The following is a 17,674-nucleotide window of genomic DNA, read 5'->3' as shown; positions in this document are numbered from 1 at the left end:
GCAGGGAGTTGCCACCCACCACAATATATAATATTTGAGCCTCATTGATTCTCTACACCTGCTGTTCTTCCCTTAATGCTTAAATCCCGCCGATGCCATCCTTAGTTAAGAATTTCTCCCTTTCCTTGGATTCCCTCTCTTTCAGAGCTGCCTCACCTGGATCCAATCTGTAACACAATCAAAGTGTCCTGACATGAAAGCTCAGCTCCTTCCTTTGATAGTCCATTTCTCTCCACACTTGTTCTTTTCTCTTTTCTCTGGTAGCTCAAGCAGCCATGTCTGGAAAAAATTCTGCTTAAAATAGAGACTCAGTCACAAAGTATTATGCAAAAATCCTTGAAACAATTCACTGGTGCTCTGCCTTTTGGTTTTGCAAAAAAATAAGCAGTGCATAATGAAAACTAAGAGCCTCACTTGTTGTGAAATTGAGAACACTGTTGTGACGGCCTTGAAAAATTTAAGGTAATAAAATAGGAGGAAGAATTACTTGCACTAGCAATTCAAGTATCATTTGCAAGTATAATCTAGTGGCTTCAATCAATTGTTCAAACGTAGCCAGTTTTTAATATAATAGGAAGCGTGAAATTTGGAAAGAACAGTAACACTGTTTTTTTAAAGCTTATTCTGTTTCCTCATCATTGGATTGCAATCATCCATCCAAAGTGGTATTGCAGCTTCTGGATGAGTTGATGCTCATAGTTTGTATGCTGCATGCTCATCAGTCATCCCTCTCAGCTTCAGAGTGTGTCCTCGATTGCAGGGTGATTAAACTCTAATAGCAGCCTTTTGAGAAGTCAGGGGGGATTTACTCCTGAGTCAACATGCCAGACCCCATTTCCTCCTCACTCACTGCTACCTCTCAACACCCAACTGGCTGCAGCCACAGTAGATCTCCACATGGAACTTGTATAGATTAAGAAAACCTTGGAAGTGACCCTGCATAAGGCCTTAGACATACACGGGGAACTAGGCCAATAAATGATATTATAAATATTATGTAATTGACTTTGTTGCAATATCAACATTTGAAAATGTAATGTTTTTGTTTGATTATCATGATAAATGCAGAAACATAGTCCTGTCAGATCCTTATACGATGCTTGAATATATGCAAAACAATGCCCCAAATTGCATTTAGTAATATAAACTACAGCATAAAAAATAATTAGTCAATTATTCAACTCAAATGATTTTTCAAGAAAAGAAAAATTCTAAATTCACTGCCAGCACTAAATATAAAAAATATGCTGCCTTTTCTAGTTTTATGATACTAATATGAATATGGTTGGGTTTGGGAAAAATTGTAATGGCCATTTTTTACCATTTTCTGTATCTGTATTGTAACTTCACAAATAGTTTATTCAGTAAAACTAAAAATTACTTTCTTTTGGAAGACGTAGACAAGCATTTGGACTGCCTAGTCATTAAGAAAAATATGTTTTGTATATATCTTAAAATAACTGCTACAAAATCATTTTAATGGTACACTAACTTGTAATAGGGAGAATGGTGTCTCTGTCATTGCCTCTCCGAGCCTAGGGGGTTTAGTATAGCTCTATGACACTGAAAGGAAAACTATCATGAGAACGGTGTAATGCTTTATGGCACCATGTCACACATCAACAAAACTCTATAGCTAGCAATAAGAAGAAACAAAAAGTATAGAATCTGCAATGCAAGTTCTTTGGAAGAAGCCAGCTCTGTATTCTCAGTATGGATATCATGGCAGAGGCTGTGGAGAGACCGAAGAAAACGTTGTTGGATGGTGGGGAGGAAGAGAAAAAGAGAGAGTGGCCAAGACAAGATTAAATATCGGATTGACTTTTACTCGTTAGCTTGAGCTAACAGCTGAAATGATGCAAGACAAGTGCCGAGCTGGCCTTCTTGATGTTGGACCACTCAGTAATAACTTGTTACCTGGCTTGCTATCTCTTGTTTTGTTGCGCTTGCTTGATGTTTGCCTCTGTTAGCAAAGTTGTCGAACTCAAGCAAAATCAGCCAGAGGTTTCACAGACAGAAGTTTAGGCGCTAGCTATAGATATCAAGTTTATATTCACAAACTTGCTCTTGCATTGGTTGCTGTTTAGCTTTTGTTGGCTTGCTTGCCACCCATGTATTTTATAAACGTGAGATAAAATTGTGGTGTTGCACTTGCTTGATGTTTGGCTGTGCTAGTAAAGTTAGCGAATTGCTATGATCATAAGCAATGTAATCATAAGAATGTACATGCACAGCTGTCCTTATTTAGACACTGTCACAAAACAAACAAATCCTACATAATCTTGCTTTGACATGAAAATAAACAATTCCTTCAATAATTTATTTTTTTAAATATTTTATAAACCAAATAATTAATTGAGAAAATAATCAATAGATTAACTGATAACAGCAATTATGGCTAACTGAAACCCTAATCTAAACCATTTATCTAAATGTGTGGCAAATTTCTAATTGAATGTATCTAACAGACAGGCACCCACCACACCTCCATAGATCCCGGTAGGACACCTGTTACATTCAGAGTAGATACAACTTTTTTAGGAATGGATTCCAAAGAGTGCTAAAAACATTTTGCAAAAATGTTGCTTTGATATGGCAGCAGCCTGTACGGCTGGCACTATGTAAGACGGATGCATAGACTCATGCTGTTTAATGCCAAATGTTGCAACATAAACATGATCCATTAGCATCAGATTATATTTGTACACTCCTCAATTATTAAATATTAGTGATCTCTTGACAAAGGCACCTTGATTGTCTTATTCTTATTTAACAGACAGTGTGCTGCTTCAGTCCAGACACATCAAAATGTAAAAATGATTTGCTCTGAAATGCTCGTCTGCAAACCATTGTTGTGCTTGAGTGTCAGTGCTATTCTCCTCTTAAATTTCACTCATTTTTGGTGTGGACAAATTACAAAATGTTTTTACTCAATAAATAATCACATTTTAATAACTGTCTAACTATATGAATTACATGTTTGCCAGTAGTGTGAATTTGTACTCAGGGAGGTAGTTACAGGAAATGCCTATGTTTGATCTAGATTCAAGATGGTGCTTTCCCAAGCTGTCGTCAAACAAAACTGATTGCAGCTAGAGATTGAGATGTTTGTCATAGTGCTAACATTTCAGACATCTTGTTTTGAAACTTCCCACGAACAACAACACAGCGCCCGTTATCCAGTCCAGTGGCTCAGTTGTGACTCCTCCATGTGACTTTAATTGAGTGATTAGAAGTAATTCAATAAGCAATCGAAGGGCAATGCGCGTGAGTTTGAGGCGTAAAGCAAAAGAGCACTGGTGAGTGGGGCCTTTGTCCATGACCCTCCATCATCGCTGCTACCTTTCAGGCTAAATCATGTACCATGATGGGCCTCTGGCCAGCACCACTGTGTGGACCCCTCCACTCTAATTGTCTAGGCCACCAATTTGAAGAAACCACGCAGTTTACAGGTTTAGTACTCGGGTTTGCCATGTCTTGTGTTTGCCATGTGAGTCACTATCTTTAGACTGGGATCAACCACACAAAAACATCCCAATTATTATTGTCTCCGAGCAGAATTTCCACACATCCCTTTGCTGTGATACATCAAGTTTTGGACCGTTTCAGTCAAAAGCCATCAAACCAAGCACATTGACATGACTACTTTCAACAACTGAAAGAAAAAAGCTTCAAATTCAGAAATATCAGCGACACAGGGTTGTGAAATGACTCCGAATTGTGACACAACTTATCCTAGCTTGAAATATAACCCCTGCGTGTGGACCCATTAGCCCAACATTCACACAGCTGTTTACTGTCGATCTGCCCCCGCTCATGCAAATTTGGCAGGAAATGGCTGGCATTGTAATAAAGAAAATAAAAATGGCCCATTCCATAGCTTTACTGTGATGCAGTGAAATAGTTCCATAAATTACTTCAAGTCTGCTAATTCTCAGAGTAAATCAAAGTCCCAGAGGAGCTGAAGTCTGTAAAATATGGCTCATTACTAAACCAAAGGGACACGAGCACCTCAGTGGGATTAGAAAGTCAAGGCTAGTTATAAAATATAAAAGAAAATGTTAATCTTAAATCCAGGATTGTAGAAATGTCAGAAAATTCTCGCCACCATTTGAGCAGCTGACTTGTGGAAGCAATTTTGGCAAATATGTGTGTAGACAAGTGTATTACCTAACATGTGTCTTTAATGCCTGGTCAGCCCACTTGCCAACTGTCATATTGTTAAAGATAGACTACACACTCTTGGCTTGTGCAGAGAGGGCCCATAGATTTACAGTAATACCCCGAAGCACAACAGTGAGAGCAGAGGCCTGCGGGGCAGCCAGAGGCCCTATTCTAAAGTATATGTTGTAAAGCTTTGTTACTATAATTGTTACAGACTCCTGGATGCAATGATGACTACTGCAGCTGACTCAGATCACATCTGAACCCACAAATCACACTTAAGTCAGATTCACATGCAGTGGGTTTGAACCCACATAGAGAAGTGGGGCTGCAATTGACGCTCAGATATTGACATCATCTCCATGACTTGTAATATCTAATATATTCATTCCCCCTTTTTTTTTTAAGGAATAAACTTCAAAGTAAGAAAAAAGTATACTTACAATATTAATACTGCTAAATGAATTAAAACAACAATATTACAGCAATACCACTATATAGGCTTATACACAAGAAAAGAACTACTGGAGAAAACCAGATTAATTTTATTCCCCCAATGAATTGTTTTGGAAAGAATAATTTAATAAATAGTTTCTTATATAGACTAATTATCTTTGGAAATGCAAGACATACATATAGTGATAGACAAACCACAACAAATAATTACAAATTAAATAATTAACAACTGGCAGCCTTACTTCACCTTATACTTATTTAAGCTAACAACTAGCCAAAGTGAAACTTTAGCAGCTAAAAGGGACAGATTACAAACTGCAGTGACCCGAGCTGTTGGAATCTGTTTACCAACATGTGCCCTTGGGTTCAACCCCAACACAACCCCGATTAACTTACTCTGGGAGTTCTCTTGATTCTCCTTGAGTGTTTTTCCCAGACGTTCAAACCTTGAACAAATAGAATATTCAAAGCACACGTTTAAAGTGGCAGCGAACGGATGTGGCGTTAAAGAGATTGAAACATATGCAAGACAGTGAAGCAATGTTTCCTGTGGTGGTTCTGCAGGGGTGAGTAGGTCTCCCTCTTAAAGAGCACAAGGCAGTTGTTCAACAAGTGTCCTCTGAAATTCAGAGTGGGGAGCATGACTCTGATTAAGAACCATGTGAATGACCTTCTTTCTTGTCTCAATGAGAACATTCCTGACAATTAGGAGGATGAGTACAGCTTTGTTTGTTTCTCGGAGGCGACCTTGTCTGTTGGCACAGTTTCTACCTGGGAGTCTAAGATGCACAGGAACCATGTGATCTATCTGCATGCACCTCTGCAGTAACCGCATTAACAAACGGCAGGTGAAGAGCCACCCTCTGTTAATCAAGGTTACTATTCACAAGAGCGATAAAATTACAGCCATTACAGTAAATGTTATTCTTATTGATGACCGATGACAATCAGCAAAGAAATAAAACAGATGGCAGGTTTATAATACGAAACCTTCAGGATTTTAACTTTCATTTCTTTATGACAGGCATGGAATGTCACTTGGTCAGGATACTTTATGGTGCAACCACAAAACCAAACCGGATATTGCCTCCTGGGATGCTGAGCATTTAGAAATGGCAAACTCTGGCACTAGAAAGGATGTGAGCGATGGAGTGACAGAGGAAAAAAGAGAAATGATAAAAATGCTATAACTAGGGGGAAGTTTGTGTCCTCAGAGGTGGAAAAGGAAAAGAAAGTTAGAGAGTTTTAAGAAAAGAAGGCAAAATCAAGGAATGCCACTGAATGAAATTTTGCTGCCTGACGCTTAATTATCAGCTCAGATTTACTGATTTGGTAGGTGCCCTCTCGACCCTTGAGATCCATAGATGGAGCCCTGCTAGTTACTCCCAGGTCTGGTTTGTGACAAAGGGTGACCAGGCTTTTGCTATTAGAGCGCCCACACTATGAAAATCTCCGCTTACTGAACTCAGACACACTAAGTTAAATCTTTTACCTTTGTGAAAGCTTTTGGAAATGTTTGATATATGTTTTTTCTATTGTTTTTATTCCTATTTATTTGATCTTATTCATTTTATTGTCTTTACTTCCTTTTTGCTTATGTTCTTTGGCCTTATTCTCATTTTTAACTTGGCTGGTTATATTTATTTTTTGTAACATTGTAAGAAATGTGCCATAAAAATTAAAGGGGCTATATGTAAGTTTATGATTTTAATAAATCAAATTTTCATTACCTTATTGTCAATGGGCTCAAAACTCACTTAGAAATGAATCACATGCCTGTTTTCTCCGTTGCTTGCATCAGCCACTAATCTGCTTTTAATGTGAGGACACCGGGTCGGATTCATCCCTGCGCGCTCCCGAGCCTCTCTTGTACTACAGCGACAACAGCTAACGACAAGCAGTCCACTAACACCTTAAAAACAACAGGCTCACAGCAAAACAAAGGCTCCACGTAAGGATTCAAAACAACAATAAAGGTTTTTGTTGTATAGGCCCATCAGACCAAACAGGTTCAGATGATGTCGAGTAAGAACAAAGTGAGCATTAGTAAAGCTGGAGAAACACAGAGAAAGTCACATTAGCTCGCCGGCTAACGCTGAGCAGTTGCTAATGTTATCCAGTGCAAAGTTATATCGCTTTCCACATTGTTTCACCAACAAACGCCGCCCATACCACTGTTGATTTAGCCTGCAAGAAAGGATATAAGTTAACATCAAAAAGCAAATGTGGAGCGATTTGTTTACTAACGTTAGCCTATAGTGATACAGCCAGGGCAGCCAGACAATGCTTGGTAGCTCGGACCTGCCGCTGTTTTCTTTGTAACGTTCAGTTTATGTTTATTGTGGTTTTACCAATACTCAGGTACACAGCTTCTCCACCTCTGAGTCGCTGTAACTAACGTGACCCACATAACATAAAACACTGCAACAAACGCATGTACGGCACACACCTGGTTGCAATCTTAGAACCACACTGCTAGTGGCCGCTGGAAACTACATAATGCCCCTTTAAGTTTATTATTATCATTATATGGCTATCACTTTGGTCCAGATTGAAACTATAGGAAGGATTGCCATGAAATTAGTCTCAGATGCATCATCAGGTCAAAATTTTAATTCATCCAAAAGTTACATGCTAATCTAAGATGGTGAACATGGTAAACATTATACATGCTAAACAGCATATTAACAATGTCATTGTGAGCATGTTAGTATGACTCTATTGTCTTTATCAATAACAGTCTGGAAGTGATTCCGTGCACCACAATTTCAACTGTGCACTCTAGTTTTAGTTTTACCTGGGTGTTAAAGACAGAAACATGTAAAATATTAAGTGTTTTGGTTAAAGATGGAAATTTAAATCTTAATTTCACATTTTCTTTATCATGACTCTTTTTATGGTCATGCTGTGCCACTTGTATAAGAACGGTTGGTAAACACTTCTGTGCAAAAGGGACAGGGACAAATTATAGAACTGATAATATGGCGAAAACGTACTGCAGAGTTGGAAGTAAGTCTAGATAACCTGCAGTGGGTCATGGTAACGATAACGCACTCTATCCTTGTAACCCCGCTTGAACATAAGCAGGCTGGTGGGGGAGGAGGAGGAGGCTGGGTTAGTCAACCAGTCACCCACAGTGTCTTCCTGTCCAACCTCCTTTAAAGCGAGCTCTCTATTGGATTAACGTTGGCCTGAGGGTGAGAGTGGGTAGAGGTAACCTGAACAGAGGGGAAAACGGGGTCAGCCAACTGTTTCAAGTGAAAGTGGAATTTGGGGCATCTGTGTTTGTTTGTAATTGGGTGTTTTTGGGGCTGACTCTGACATCCTGCAAAGCCTAAGGGGTAGGGCAGAGGTTAGTCAACATAGTCCTGGTGTACTCTGCTGATGCCTAAAACTGCACATTGACCAATTCTGTTGAAATTTTTCAAATTTTGGACCATCAGATTTGGGAATAAAAGTGATTTTTTCTGACCTGCGAACCTGCATCTTTCCTCCCCTCATCCCTTCAGTGACAGAGGCTGTTGGGTGTTATGACATCAGCACACCATCACTGGTCGAGACTAAAGGAGCAAACAGGTTTCTAATGACAGCTTCTCTACTCGCCTCCTGACAGAGATTTGATTTTCTAGAGCTGGCCCCCAGTTTGCTGAGACATGCCAGGCTCTTCTCAGCTACTGGCAAGTAAAATGTGGACAACATGCTGCCTTTGCAATATGCTAAAATCAAGCGACTGCAATTTGAACTCAGATACATATGATTTTCAGCCAATATTAAAATCTCAAACTGTGTTTTGAAGCAAAACACTGACAACAGATCTCACGATTTGTTGAAAGTGATTAGTGTGTTGCAAACTGACATGGGATAGCACAGCGCTCTAGGAACGGCCTCCTATGGCCCACCTCTGAAACTCCTGGGGTGAAAGGTTACTTCTGTGACAGTGCCGGCTCATCTGAGGGTCTCTCTTTACCCCAAAAGCAAAACACCCGAGGGCAGAATGGTGGACTTGTCTGGCCACCCCAACACGACTCCCCAGGAACCTGGCAGGGAGGCAGAGAACCCAGGATCAGGTCTCCCCCCTGCACAAATACAGACAGGGTCGTGGGTCATCTGGGGAGCTCACACAAGGCTTTCATCCTAGAGAAGCTCATTTCAGGGGAATGTGGCTGCTTCCCCATCTAGATAGGAGTCCTCCTTGAGCCCTGTGTGGCTGGGTTGAACCCTGGATCGACAGACATGTTCCCTCAGACCAGTTTGTTTTGTTTTGGTGCTGTGTCTCTACGCACATCGCCTCGCCTCGTTCAGACACTGCTGTGGGAAGATCAGGCTGGGTCAGCACACACATGGTGTTCTGTTACAATCCAAACACGTACTAAAACTGTATCAAACGAGCAGATAGAGGAGACCTGAGTAAAAAAAATAATGTTGCAGTATTTTGTGTATTTTGTATTATCTTGCGTGGTCATGAGATGACAACAGTGGATGAAACACTCAAGCAAAATGACTAACATTTTGTGAGTAGGAGAGCTGACAGCTCATGGCGGAGTGTAATACCTTGTGTATTTATTTAGTTCCAAGCCTCCACAAATCCTAGTCAAACATAATTGGGAAATTACACTGTTTGGATACAATGTAAGCCATGTCTAATTAAATGTCATTTTTCCTTCAGAAAAATAGTACCAACATGTCCAGTAAATAGTTAGGCTCAATAAGAATAATTTAGACTTCAGTACACCGGTATCCCCAGAGAGGTCTGCCATTGTCAGCATCTTATTTGGTAATGATCTCAAAGGATGCGAGTTTGAAGTGTAATCAGTCCTGCAGGTAATTTGGCGTCTTTGAAAATAGACAAAAATGTCAGCATGTTCAAAAGTATTTATTGTAATTTAGGGCTAGAGCAAACCATAAACATAAGTACACAGATAAGTGCTATTTTCAGACTGGGAGCATTTGACTTGTATTAGGTTGGCCTTAACTGTGTCTTTGTTTGAATTTGCTCAAGAGGTGCACTACAGCACTGGGTAATGTGTGTAGTTTACAATCATATTTATTTAAGATATTAGAATACAATCATTTCAGTTGTAGACTTGTGGTCTATTATGCCATCATTGCTGCTCTTCATGATGATTTGAGAACAAAGCACATCTGGATTTTCTAACAATATTAAAGCGTCAAAATTAAAGGATATAATTTCACAATGCTTGGCACATGGCACATTTTCTATCTGCAATCAATTTGCATAGCATTAACAGAGAGACTCATTATCATCTTTATCTCCAGGCATCATTTGCAGCAACTGATCTTCCGCAGGCTAATAATGAAGATGCCCTCTAGCTGCCATCAACAAGTGCTCAATATAAGGACACCAGTGCAGAGATGTTTCTTTTGGAATACATTACTATTACTGTGTGTGGGTGTGCGTGGGTGTGTGATCTCTTGTGATATTTGCAACATGTGTCTACAATTGTTCTGTGAATCTCCTCCTCTGAAGTCTTCCATGTGTCCCGTGTTTGAACAATCATGAGTGCCGCTTCAATTTTTTCATTATTAGAGTGAGGCACCTCCATGAATATGTTAACACTGGGATGAATATTTTCCACATTCAAGCTTCCACATGTAAAATGTTACACCATCATTAGAGCAATCCCCATGGAAAAAGTCTTAGGTGTCCCTCTGGGTTGATATACGATATACTGTGTTTCTCTTAATGTTTAATTGATTATATTTCAGGGAAACCATGAAGATCAATATTACAAATCAGTAAGAAGGACAGTGAATCTGGCTTTATACAATTCTCTGGGCACAATGTTATTCCCATGGTATTTGTTATTATTATATGAATAATGGTAATAATAGTAATAATGATATGGCTGCAAGTAACGTTTGTTTTTATTATTGATTATTCTGCAGAATATTTTCTTCCAGAATTAGAATTTGAAAAACTTATTTAACTTACTTAACTTACTACCTCTTTATAATTTCCCAGACCAGAAGGTGACTTCTTTAAATTGTTTGTTTTGTCTGACACAAAGTCCCAAACCCTAAAATATTCAATTTACAATCATATATGACAAATCATCACATTTAAGCAGCATGAACTAAAGTTAAAAAAGAAAATGAACAATAGATTATCTAAAGAGTTCCTGATAATTCAGTCGATTATACTGTACAACCTATCGTCATGCTCTAAATTATTTATAACAGTAGTAATAATGATTGATCCTAACCTTTATCCTAATGCTCCCAGCAATGTAGAGCTAAACAGGTGGTTCATTATAAATTTCAGCAGGTGAACAATTCAAGTGAATAGACCACTAGCACAAGAGACCCAATATACTTTCAAAAATGTATCAAATTCTTTCTTTTATAATTAAAAATCCATTTCTGTCAGACATTATTATGATCTAGAGATGCAACTTACAATTACTTTCATTATAAACTAAAATTGTATCAATTAATTATTTATTCACTTTGCCAATAAAATGTCTTCGGATGGTTTATTTAGGTCATATATGACCAAAAGCAGCAAATCTTCCTATTGGAGTAGCTGTAACTGGTGAATGTTTGGCATTTTTACATGAATGTCACCTGAAACGATAATCATTTGTCAAAACAGATGCTGATTAATTTTCTGTCTGTTGACAAATTGATAATTGACTAATCGTTTCGAATCATATATATAAGTAATCTTAAGCAAACAAGAAATTCCCTGTGCATAGCCACAACAGTCAGGTGCTCGTAGGTCACAGGAATAGATAATGAAAAATAAGAAACAAGCTGTTTGAACCTGAAGAAGCCGTAGGCAAAATGAGTTGCTCACAGTAAATTAAGTAATGTCACGTTGTTTCTGATTTTTCATAAATAATCCTAATCTTAATCCTTGTTCTCATCTCAGGGCGTCCAATACCGACGCTTTCAAAAAAGCGTAGTTATTTGACGTTAAAGGTACCCTTTAGCGCGTTTGGGAGACACTCTGGGGCATCTTGTACAGACCAGAGGCACTTCCGGCTAGCTAGATAGCTACGTTCATGTTAAAGGTGTTGGCAGCCCCCCTACCCTTACCACAACCACCAGAAATGTTAGTGCCTAAACCTAAGTCACTGACTTTTTGCATGTCGACCGACTAAGCCTACCTGCTAGCACATCAGCCGTGAGGCACAGCTCCTTTGTGTTAATGCAGCGTAGCAAACGGTGGCGTTTCATACGGATGCAGAAGGGTACCTTTAGCGTAAAATAATTACGCTTTGTCACGCTATCTGAAAGCATCGGTAATGACGCACTGAGATGAAAACACGTATGTTTATTATAGGCCTACATTTCAGCAAGTGAACTATTTAAGATGATCAACCATCCAATCTGAAGATTATTTTCTTTATTAATTTTCTTTATTGTTAATGATTTTGCCAATAAAAATCATTTCGCCAAAGAAAACAGGTAAATTAAAACTTCCCCAAAACCAAGATAGCGTCATCAAATGGCTTGTTTCAACCAACAAACAGTCCAAAATCTTCAGATATTCAGTTTATTATCAAATCAGACAAATAAATGCAGAAGATCCCCACAGCTGAGCAACTGGAACTAGAGAATGTTGCATTTTTGCTCACACAAACTGGCAAACAATCAACTATAACAGCTGCGTATTGATTTACAACTAATTGTTTTGGCTCTATTACGATATCTTACAACAAGGATATAAAAATGGTTTGCTTAGGTGAATAATGTGATCATGGCATCCTCATTCCTATGTATCTAGGTTCATTTTACATGGTGACCAGAGGGCCTGTGTCGGCTGTTGCAGTGATGATGGATGGAGGTGTGCTCCTGTGTGTCTCATGCTCATGGGTTAACTGTCCGGGGCTAAGCCAGATATAGAGCAGAGAGATGAAGGCAGCACAGCATCCCCTCTGTCTGCCCCTGCTTGGTCCTGTTTATTGAATTATACATCAGTACAACCGCTGCCTCTTTTTTCTCTCCCCTCATCTCTGCTTAATTTGATCAGAGAATCTGCTGATGCAGTGTGTGCCAGGCTCATGTGAAACCAATTTAAAGCTACACATAAAAATCTGGTGTCTCTTTTACTCTCTCGCTCACACAAACACACACACACACATGCAGTGGGTGTGATGTGTGCCATTTGTCTGAGATGCACAGACCCTCTTCTAGTGATAATCTGCCTCTATAAATCTCAGCAGGGAACACCACCAGATCATTAGTCCACAGGTGAGAGAGAGGGAGATTTCTTAAATTCAGCTGAACACCAAAGGAGTAAAGAACAATGTGGCAATGACTGTGAGTAGAGCCATGTTTACAAAAATGTATGTGGTTTAAACAACTGTGTATTTGGATCAACAGTTATTGTGGATGGAACCAGCTAATCACAAGCTGTGTGCAACCCATCCTCATTTTATTAACATGAGAACTTCTGTCTGTGTGTAAAGTTGCACAAATAAAAAGCACAACTGATCCAGCACATCCACAGTCAGTGACAGCGGACACACCTGTGTGCTAATAAGTCAAAAGATAAGGTTCACATGTTTTCTTCTTAAAGCAACACTCACATTCCCATATGAACATTAATACAGTTTAACTTGTTCTATACTGGTTGTGACGAGATTTTTGCTTCACTGACATGGGGGACATACAACATTCAGTACAAAATGCATTTATAAGTTCAGCCAAAGCTAGTATGAGGCATCATCTGTCTCTTCTTATATTCCAGCTACAGTTACAGCCTTGTTAGTGTGAAATTCCTGCTTCGTATTACTATCCCTCCACCATGGCTCAGTAAGGAAACACTGTTCGCAGATACACAAAGAGGGAGTTGTACATTAAGAAGACTGTAACTTTGGAAGATGCCTGGTTGATTTTACAAAAACAGACTGCAGAATCCTCATACTAGCTTCAGAATACATTTTTGCACAGAACAAGGACTATAGATTTTGTCCCACATCTCGACATCGTATTCGGCCCATTGTAGATGTTTTGTTTTTATTTACGGAGTGGGGGAAGGGGGGTAATATTCTGAGAAGATACTCAGAATTTCCAAGATTAAAGTGGTAAAATTATGAGAAAGAACTCAGAAAAAATTTTGATTTCTAAGTTAAGAGGTAGTTCAGACATAAGAGGTAGAGCTTTCAGACAGTTAGACAGTTATTAGGGACTGCAGCAAAGTCACTTTTAGTTATTCATAAATGTCTGCCGTTCTTCCCTAATTTATTTTTGCCTTTTGGTCTTTGAAGAAGGGTATCTCATAATACTGGTAGGTGAAAGTAACTTAGACGTGACAGCTGTTGTTATCAGAATCAGAAATACTCTATTGATCCCTGAGGGGAACTTCTTGTGTTACAGTTGCTCACTTCAAGACATTAAAGGAATAGAAATAATAATAGACAGTTGGTAAGCAGAAAATATAAAGAAAATACACAACCCTAACCCAAATAAACATAAATATAACATAAATAGGAGTATGGAAAAATGTACATTATTTTACAGTATATGACACAAGTGTAATGATAAATAGTAAGAATAACTAATAAAGGTGGAATGGATTAAAAATCCTTAAAAATTGCAGTACTGGGACAGAGAATATTGCACATCACACTATCAACATCTGCATACCCTACTTTTAATAACAAAAGCAAATTCGAAAAATGTGTTTTCTTCTTTATAATCTCAGACTATTCAAGATTTTTTCTTGTTAATTTATGACTTTTTTTGTTGTAAATTTATGACTTTAAATTTATCGAAATATTACCCCCCTCCCCTGGCTCCATAGTTTTCCTTTTTTCTTTTTGTTTTACTTAAGATGGCCCTAATATGCCGTCATAGTGTTTAGACAGACACTGTCAATCTGTTTAAACCCATGTTCTTGACCAGTTGATCACCTTGACAAACCAACTGTATGAAAAAATGTAGGCCCCCTCATTTATTTGAATGGGACTTCTGAATTACCTCAGCAGGGATGACAACGCAGAGTCTTCTGGCAAAAAAGTTAAACCATACCCAACTTTTGCGGCAAAGCAATTCAGCATCATCCGGCAAGGCCTTGTGTAGACCAATCAAATACGTGCAAGTGCACAATTCTGGTGGATTCTTTTGTAACGTGAACATTGTATTGTTCTACCGTTTACCTCACGATAGTTGCCACAAAAGATAACATGACTGTCATTGGTATAACTATACAGAGTAAACAGTTTCATAATGTAAACCACTGTGCGGTTTTTTGGCCTTCAAACTCATAGATGTACTAAACCTGTGCCTTTCCTGATCATACTCTTTTGTCTCACTAATGTACTATTTTTTTTAACACAGGGGGGTTATCTGTCTGAACAGGCAATCAACTCTCAACACAACCAGTTTAGAGAGCAGGAATAAATACAGAGTGCAAAAACAGTTTCAGTGTACACAATGGGCATGTGAGTTTAAGACAGACTTGAAAACTCTCCTTTAACATAACCTGCAGCCACATGAGAGAGACAGAGCGAATAAAGGGAAAGTAGACCGCCACAACATGGAATACCGCAGCCATGCATAGAGGAGACAACGCACAGAGGAACATCACCCCAAAATAGACTTTGGGACAAATGACAGAGCTAGAGCTGATCTGCAGTCATGATGTGACAGAGTAGGCTTGGCTAAATTCCCAACATTCCTCTAATTACTAAAAATTCCCTTCTATGTGCAAACTAGGTATCACAGGAAACAGGTTCAATTAACTTTGTTGTTGCTCCTTCTCCAACAGACTTTGATCGTTGTTCTAGAAAGTTTCCATGCATGTGCTGTGTTTTTTTTCTACAAAAATGCTATTTCAACATATCTGTATACATTAAAAACAGATTCCCATTAAACATAACAACAACATATAGGCTATGTATTTCTCATCTCCCATGCCTGGCCTTTCCCACAGCCAAACTGAACATGGCATTGGTGGCAAGTCCAACCTAAAGCACTTTCTCCAGACCATTACACTCACCGCCATGCCTCTCATACAAGAAACTGATTTCAGGGACTCTGCTGCTGATACACAGGTGGCCTGTGCCAACATAAACCCCAGAGGCTCTGAGCTGCTGCATCAGTGGAGAGCCCACTGCTTCAGCAGTGAATACCTGGACACGGTCCCTGCTGAAAGTTAAACAGACAAGTCGCCCATTTGGTTGAAACCTTTTAGAGAGAATGCCACGCATGAGTGATGTATATCTGTGACAGCTTAGACTTTAGCCTGTAGCAGTGGAGTGGTTTATATTAAGGGAGGCCTGTATATACCCTGCACTCAATGTAGATGTCTGTCATTTGCGATTGTTTAGCTGTGTGACGACCTTTCACTTGTAATTTCTAGGTTCTTTACCGTGACACTGCTCTAAAATGTTTGTATCGGCTTGCAGGAACTGTGCAAAGGAAACAAAAGGTGGAAAGAGAGAGAAATATATCTTCAGATTCATGGTCTCCCTTGTATTTTTTATATTTGAAGGCAAATGTTCTCTCAAGCAGACAAAACTCAGGCATGTGCAAATGTGTATGTACATACATGTGGGACATTTTTCTCTCTTTTTTTTTTTTTTACAAGCCAACATGAAGCCTTCAAAGTAACAGCAAAAATGAAGTGCAAATAAATTTTATAATTTTTCCACTAAATGTTTGATAAAATTATGAAATCTGTTTTCATTTGAATGCTGAAAAAAAACAACACTAAGAGAGGATAGTTATAAGTCAAAGACAACATCAATTTGCTGTTTTAGCAAACAAATAGAAATGTTTAACTAAATTCCATTGAAAACAGTGTAAAATGTGGGGATCATTGGACAGGAACTAGATTTGACTATCTTATGTGTGAATTGTATTCCCTTTGTTTGTTATATCTGAAAATAAAAGAGACCTTGATTAAAAAAAAAAATGTGGGGATCAAGAGAATGGGACAGAAAGTTACAATGCTGACATGTTTCTCTTATCTGCTTGTTTGTGTCAATCAAACATTGATAATGATATTGATATGCCAATAAATGCTAATCAAACGGTCAAAGTAAAAAAAGCTTTCTTTGATTAATGTGATCTGAACTCCCCTTTCCACACAACACATAAAATCGATTGAAACAAACTGCAGCACTGAGCTCGAATTTTTTTTTTATAGGAATAGGAATAAAAATAGGAATGAAAATAGGTTTAACTTCTCCTCATATGAAAAGCCACAACGTGAAAATAAAGGTGGGCTGTGCAGCCAAAGTTAAACTCATTACGTTGTATAGGAAATAGCTATTAACAGTAGACATTTACTAAAGAATATGGCCAAAAGTCTCGTTAAGGAATACCTGAACAGCAAGAGAGGTGCCGGTGGTGAGCAAGACTACACCAAAGAGACTGCACGTGCACTGGGCCCAAACCAGTAAAGTGGTATTTTTAATAGTGAGCAATTTCATTTTCAAATTTTTAAACCTGACCCCCCCTTTCAGCAAGAAACTTCATAGATGCTAAAAGACTATTGCTGTTGGGAACGACATTAGGTTAGAAGAGTGAGGGGTAGAAAGCAAGCAGCTTAAAACAGATTTTGTGATTTTTACAGTTAGCATCATTTTTATCTTTTATTTTTAAAGAAATGTAATCGTCCTGCTGGATGAGCAGGACTGCAGATGTGGCCGACATCATGTTGCCTAACAGCGACTGAACACGAGTTATGTCCCCAGTCATAATTAACGCGTTAATTGTGCCGGAAAATGAAAGAGAAAGAGAAAGAGAGAGACAGAGACAGAGAGAGAGAGAGAGACAGAGAGAGAGAGAAGTGCGGATTGAATTTCAGTGTTCATACTGAATTAATCTGCATTCAGGCCTGACAGCCGCAGCTCAAGCAATGGAAAGATTTCGTGTCATGCCCTTAAAATAAAATTCAGACAAGGCAACTTAGAACTATAATAATAATAATTATTATTATAATTATATATAGTAATTCAATCAATTACATCTAACTAGCCTCTAAAATATTGCGCTGTATAATAATCAGAATCTTTTTGTTTTGTCAAATTTGTATGATATATTTTCCTCATTTATTCAAATTGATGTTACCATTACC

The sequence above is a fragment of the Micropterus salmoides genome, unplaced genomic scaffold (genome assembly GCF_014851395.1).
Source record: "Micropterus salmoides isolate LMB-PRFRI ecotype aquatic unplaced genomic scaffold, ASM1485139v1 Ms_hic_scaffold_8, whole genome shotgun sequence".
Lineage (NCBI taxonomy): Eukaryota > Metazoa > Chordata > Actinopteri > Centrarchiformes > Centrarchidae > Micropterus > Micropterus salmoides.
Note: the sequence above shows the minus strand (reverse complement) of the source record.